Here is a 7,182-nt window from a genome sequence, read left to right on the forward strand (position 1 = left end):
CTGCTTCTTATACAGGTGGGCGGCCAATCGCAAACGCTCTGGACTGCCCTCCTCCTCTGATGCACCTGGCAGAGGAGGAGGGCAGTCCAGAGCGTTTGCGATTGGCCGCCCACCTGTATAAGAAGCAGCACAGAAATCCAGGTAGATATGGCCGGATGAAGCTCGTATAACGAGTGAAACAGAATCTGTCGCCTACTACGTACCCCCCCTGCACGGGTCCCTCTCCCTTACTGCATTTCATGTTGTGAGTATGTATCAATAAAGAAGCCTTTTTTAAGAGAAGACCGGTGAGTGCCGATGTTATTCTATTCTTTACTGCATTGAAGATTTATACCTTGCTGAAACGTCAGAGCACCACCATATCTCTATCGGTTTATCCAAGTCACACGCCCGCCGTATAATCCAGCCTAGCCAATAGGAGCAGTGCCGAATATCACATCTTCTCTTTGCTAATTTACAAATCTGTTTAACTTTCTGGCACCAGTTGATTTAAAAAAAAAAAAAAAAGTTTTCCACGGGAGTACCCCTTTAAAGGCCTTTTGTATGTTTTACTTCTTAAAAACAAAACACTATATTAATTTTTTTTTTATCTATGTCGGGCTATGTGGGCTTATTTATTTATTTTTATTTTTTTACACGGAGGAGCTTTAGTTTTTATTGCCACTTGTTTTGGAGTGGGATTGGGTACTTTGTTTCTCAAACAGTGTTTAACAAAAGTGATAGATAACATTGTTAATTTATTTAGCGATTTTTTTATTTTTCAATTTTTTTATACTTTATATTTTTCAATTTTTTATACGATCAAAAAGGAAAAGGAGGTGCATTCAATTTGCGTAAGTTATTTCTATACCTTTTTTTTCTTTTAGTTATATCTTTAGACTCCCTAGGACAGTTGTCTCCCAACTGTGGCCTTCCAGATGTTGCAAAACTACAACTCTTAGCATGCCCGGACAGCCGTTGGCTGTCCGGGCATGCTAGGAGTTGTAGCTTTGCAACATCTGGAGAGCAACAGTTTGGAGACCATTGCCCTAGGGGGACTTGTAAAAGAGATGATTGGTTGAACAATATACTGCAATACAATAGTATTGCAGTGTATTGTAATCTGACCAGTCCATTAGTGCACCCTTTAGCAAAAAATAGCAGTTCTAAGATGGTAGGTCTAGGGCCTTCATTAGGCCTATGGCTGCCATCTTAACTGCTCAACACCCATTTTAGCATTAGGTGGTAAGGGGTCAAGGGGACCAGATTTAAGACTAACCATCTACACCTCCCCATCCAATTTCCATTGTGTGAAAACAAAGGATGGGCTGATGTGTGCTACTATAAACCAGTACTGGGAATTAGACCTTTTTTCTGTGTAGGTGTCATAAAGCCAACTGGAGATTACTATGTGGATCACTACCAGATTTTACGCATTCCCACGTGGCGTATTTTGCTGCGTATTTGCTGCGTATTTGGTGCTGCATATTTTCCTACCCATTGACTTCAACAGAGAAAATAAAATACGCAGCAGCAAATACGCAGAAAATACGCCGTGTGGGAATGTACCCTAAATCATAAAGTGGAGTCTGAACAATTGTGCTTTTGACAAGAGAGTGTGGACTTTCCCACAAGGAATCCCCAAGTCACTATACCGAAAGTAGTTTCCGTTAGCAATGGCTGGTGTAGAGTCATGGCACCAAACCAGTGGCCGAATAGAAAAGAAGTCATGGCCGAATAGACAAGCTGGGTCAATTTCAAACATGGCCGGAACAAGACACCTTCGCTGACTTCCAGAAACCAAGTAGAACTATTGTTAAGACTCTATTTGGGTCCCTTAAAAGCCAGGGGCAATAGGGCATTGGCTAAAGGCAAAGGGCACTCCAGTTGAATTTTTTTTTTTTTTTTTTTTAAATCAACTGATTTGTAAATGACTTCTATTAAAAAGAATCTTTACCCTTCCAGTATTTTTTAGAAGCTGTATGCTACATAGGAAATTCTTTTCTTTTTGAATTTCTTTTTTGTCTTGTCCACAGTGCTCTCTGCTGGACGGTGTCAGGAACCGTCCAGAGCAACATAGGTTTGCAATGGGGATTTTCTCCTGCTCGGGACAGTACCTGATAAGGGCATCAGGTGTCAGCAGAGAGCACTGTGGACAGACAGAAAAGAAATTCAAAATGAAAAGAAATTCCCCTGTAGCATACAGCTGCTAAAAAGTACTGAAAGGGTACAGATTTTTTTAATAGAAGCCATTTACAAATCTGTTTAACTTTCTGGCACCAGTTGATTAAAAAAAAAAAAAATAAATGTTTTCCACCGGAGTACTCCTTTAAGGTTTATTGGTGTGTGCTGACCCTAAGGACACAGGCCATTTTGGCCTTAAGGACCAGGCCAATTTTATTTTTGCATATTTGCTTTCTTCTCCACGCCTTCGAAAAATCAAAACTCTCTTGTTGTCCTTTGTAATGACATCACTAATTTTACCATAAAATGTATGGCGCAACCCAAAAAATATTATTTGTGTGGAGAAATTGAAAAAAAAAATACACGATTTTGCGAATTTTGGAAGGTTACGTTTTTTGCCTCGTGATACCACATTTGCACATATATAAAACTTTTAAATCGCTCTTTATTAACTTTTTCTTGAACAAAATGTGACAAAAAAGCAGCAATTTTGGACTTTTTTTTTTACGTTTATGCTGTGCTCCATACGGGATCTTTAACATAATTTTTTGACAGTTTGGACATTTACGCACGTGGTGATACCAAATATGTATTTTTTTTAATGCTTTTTAGGGGTAAAATGGGAAAAAGACTATTTACATTTTTACTTGGGGAGGGGATTTGTCGAATTTTTGTCCTTTTTTTTGGTACACTTTTTATGTCCCTATAGGGGACTATTTATTGCATTCAGTTTATTGCTAATACTGTTCAGTGCTATGCATAGGACATAGTCCTGATCAGAGTTATCGGTGATCTTCTGCTCTGGTCTCCTCGATCTCAGACCAGAGCAGAAGATCCCTGGAGACTGACGGAGGCAGGTGAGGGGATCTCTGTCCTCCATTTTAGATGAACAGATCCTCACGGGCAATGCTGTCATCCAATATAGCGCCGGCATTGCCACAGATACCGTGATCTGTACTAATCATGGCATCTGAGCGGTCAATGGCGGGCATCAGCGCAATCGCTGATGTCCACCATTACCGGCGGGTCCCTGGCTGCCGATTGCAGCCGAGACCTGCCGTGCATGATGCGAGCACCGTTTCAGTGCTTTATTCAACGTAAATGTACATCATGGTGGGTGAAGTTGCACCACACCATGACGTACATTTACGTCATGTGCCGTTAAGGGATTAAGATGGTGGGAGCCAGGACGTGCATGGGATCTAAAGAAAGGGTAGAGAGATGGAGCAGGAGAGCAGCGGTGGGGAACAGGATGTTGGGTACCAGAACAGGCGAGATGGTGAATTATTATGTCATACCACATTATGCGTAAAGAATTTTGCTGTATTGGATCTCTAAACACGCATCATTCACTTTATCATAAAATATTCAACACATATATTATCTACTGTTTTACAACCCCCAAGAAACTCTTTATAATTCTTATTATTAGAAGTGCACCGATGTCCTGGGTCTGCGTGTTCAGCACAGAATGATCTTCGGAGAATTTTATGTATATCGTATACACCTGAAAAGTATCATTTTCCCAGAAAACATTTATGTGGTAGGATATAAAGCAGAGAAATGTACCCCTTGCGGTGCAGTCTGATGTGTTATACCTACCATAAAAATGTCTACTACAAAATGGCTTCTCAATTCCCCGTACCAGATGGTTGGAATCAATTATCAGTTCAGGCGTATGTACAAAAGTTTAACTACATTTTCCATCAATTTGATTGTACCGCACCTTTCCCTGGTGGTCTGACCAACAAATTCATTCTATGTCTCGTCTCATCATCGGATGCAGCAAGTGTCTTGTTTATACAATATACAGACATATGCCTAATGTTGCAGCACAATGCAAAAAACATAGTTCATTTATTTATTATGATTTTTTATAATATTTTTAATGGGACCACTCAGCATGAAGGGAGTACAGACTAGATTGGCATATAGAGTAGTATATAGACTAGATTGGCATCTTAGGCCCCTATTTACTCCACCAGGTTCTCAGGACTATAATACTTCACACAGGCCTCAACTCCTAATTCAGCTTCCCCTGGAGACCAGGAAGGTGTCTCACTCGTCCCCATCCTCTTTAGGACCCTTTATCTATGGTCTTTGGGCCCACTCTACAAAGCAATATTCCAAATACCAAATCCAGTTCTCAAGGATCTAAACTCCTTTGCCTTATAGTTTTTCTCCATTCCCCACAGAACTGGCTTATGATGTCTGACTGGACCCAGCCCTATCATGTGACTTAACCAAGGATTTGTACCTGACTACGATGTAACCACCAGCAATTCAAAGTGCCAGCCCCTTTAAAGGAGGAACCAATGTCTGTCTAAGTTCCTGGTCAGCCCAGTGCACATGCACCGGGATAGACAGAAGCAGATTAGAAAGAGCTTTTGACCTTACAAAAGATGTCTAGATCCTACTACAACTGAGTCAGTCAGGACACTGATCAAGAGAGAAGTGCCAGTGTGAGCAGCAGCAGCAGAGGGAACATCTGCAGTTCCTTTACCCAGAACATGACCACATTCTATGGACCAGAAGCATGGGCCATGGAAAATTGCATGTGCCTAAACAGTTCCGTGCAGATATATTAATCAGCTCCTCAAATAGACTGTTTGATGCTCAAATTTAGAGACCATTATCTTTATCAGACATTGTTTTTCATATGCTAATACTGCCAAACATGTTGTTGCCATTGTTTTTTCCCCCCTAAATGATCAGTAAGAGTTAAAAACACAAATTGGTGTCTGGTCATTGTCACCCAAAGATTTTACACCTCTTGCAGGCTTCCCTAGCTTGAGCTCAATACCACTTACCTCTTCAGCCTCTATATGCAGCTAAAGTATATGGGTTCCTTAAGCATTTTTCTACAGTATTTGAGTGGAATGAGTGTAGACCCCTACATGGTTGATATAGGTGAGAAGGGGATCGATGGCACTGTCCATGTAGTTAGGATCAATCGTATGAGATGCGAGAGTATTAACAATACAGTCCGGACAAAATATAAATGAGTCCATATCGGAGGTGCTAGGACGTACAAAAAAAGCAAGTGTCAGCAAAAAAAATCCGGTATAGAAGAAACGAAATACTCCTGCACTCACCACTAGGCTGTGGACTCTACGTTCCTCTCATGGAAATAACCGGGGACACCGGGCTGCAGATAGTGTGCGCTGAGCGCACACTATCTGCAGCCCGGTGTCCCCGGTTATTTCCATGAGAGGAAAGTAGAGCCCACAGCCTAGTGATGAGTGCAGGAGTATTTCGTTTCTACTATACCGGATTTATTCCCAAAATGGTTGATCCAGCTTGTATTTGGATTTTTTGTCTTGTTTTATCCTTTGGTGTAGCCATCTTCTCTCATTTTGTCTTGTCTTTCCATTGGTGTAGCCATCTTCTCTCATCTTGTCTTGTCTTTCCATTGGTGTAGCCATCTTCTCTCATCTTGTCTTGTTTTTCCATTGGTGTAGCCATCTTCTCTCATCTTGTCTTGTCTTTCCATTGGTGTAGCCATCTTCTCTCATCTTGTTTTGTCTTTCCATTGGTGTAGCCATCTTCTCTCATCTTGTTTTGTCTTTCCATTGGTGTAGCCATCTTCTCTCATCTTGTTTTGTCTTTTCATTGGTGTAGCCACCTTCTCTCATCTTGTCTTTCCACTATTGACCCCTGGCCTGGACATTTTATTATTCCTCTATGACCTCTACTGGATTTTGTATTCTTGTTTGATCTTCTGGTTTTGACCCATGGCTCTGACTGATTATGTTCTTGTGCCTGTATTACTGCTGTGACTGCCGCCTATCAGCAACTCCTCTGGGGATCCAACCAGGTAGGTCCAGACTTCCATGAGGAAATTCCTAGTGAAGATGCTTTCACTACACTTTTTTTTAGTCAGCACCAGGCTGATAGCAGTTCCAATGTTCCATGTTCCAAGGTACACCTACCCTACAGCTACATTATCCCATATATATGATATATGGGGTTTTGGGACATTATGGAGAAGTCATTCCATTGTTTTAATTGAGGAATCCTGTTTCCTAAGCATAGACTTTGTAATGGAGACGACTTACCTTATGTTCCTGTCAGTTTCGACAGTCGGTATTGAGTTAATGATATAATTATCTTACTCACATTTAAGGTGATTACTTCTCCACAGGAAGGAATACAGCAGGGGACAATAATAATGGAAGAAATCCATAACCCATTTGCCTCTGAATGTATGACTTATGGAACTGATGTGACATCAACATTTTGATTGCATTTTTTTTCACAAAAAAAAAAGCTCTAAACACATCCTGCTTCCCCTCTTTCTACTCAATAAACAGTATCAATAAATGATTGGAAGTAAATATCATTAGAGATGATCCATTTGTCATACTGTAGACCCCATAAATGGCATCTGTAAAATATCCAATGACTACAGGCCCGGAGAATACCGATAGGGCGCCCCTTAAAAATAGGTGATTGGTCCTGACGGCTAAGTAGTAGATGCACCATAATTTCTGCCTTCCTACTCGGATCAGCACTTTGAGTTGCGCCCACTTCTTGTCAATTATTAGGGCTTTGTTTGTCTGATGGTTGATATTCTTTTAAAGGAAATCTGTCATCAGTTTCACCTGCACTAACCTGTCAGTACAGACAGGTAGTGCAGCTGACACTGATGACAACGGTACTTACCTTATCCCGTTTCATGCTGTCATTCTCCGACAATCCTCTTCGGTATCTTCAGCTCTGGGCCCGACATGGAGCATGGGCGGAACTTAGTGACGTCAACGCTGCTGTTCTCTGCTGGGTCCCACTGCTAGCAAACAACAGCGGTGACATCACTAAGCTCCGCCCATTCTCCAAGTCGAGCTGAAGATACCGAAGAGGATTGACAGAACGACAGCACAGAACACGACAAGGTAAGTACCGTTGTCATCAGTGTCACCTGCACTACCTGTCTGTACCGACAGATGACAGATTTATTTTAAAGAGTACCTGTCACGAAGTAATGCCCCTCCCTGTACATTCCCACCACCCAGATAACCC

General features: G+C 41.5%; 1 long non-coding RNA gene across 1 annotated transcript in view; it reads right to left on the reverse strand.

Annotated features, from left to right (window-relative positions):
• The window catches only part of LOC130295309 (uncharacterized), a 30,101-nt gene extending 23,154 nt beyond the window's left edge, over positions 1 to 6,947 (reverse strand). The window contains exon 1 of the long non-coding RNA XR_008848766.1: positions 6,829 to 6,947. This is a non-coding gene — a long non-coding RNA (uncharacterized LOC130295309). The remainder of the gene's footprint in view (positions 1 to 6,828) is intronic.
• Positions 6,948 to 7,182: the final 235 nt, after the last annotated feature.

This window comes from Hyla sarda, chromosome 11 (assembly GCF_029499605.1).
Source record: "Hyla sarda isolate aHylSar1 chromosome 11, aHylSar1.hap1, whole genome shotgun sequence".
NCBI classification, from domain to species: domain Eukaryota; kingdom Metazoa; phylum Chordata; class Amphibia; order Anura; family Hylidae; genus Hyla; species Hyla sarda.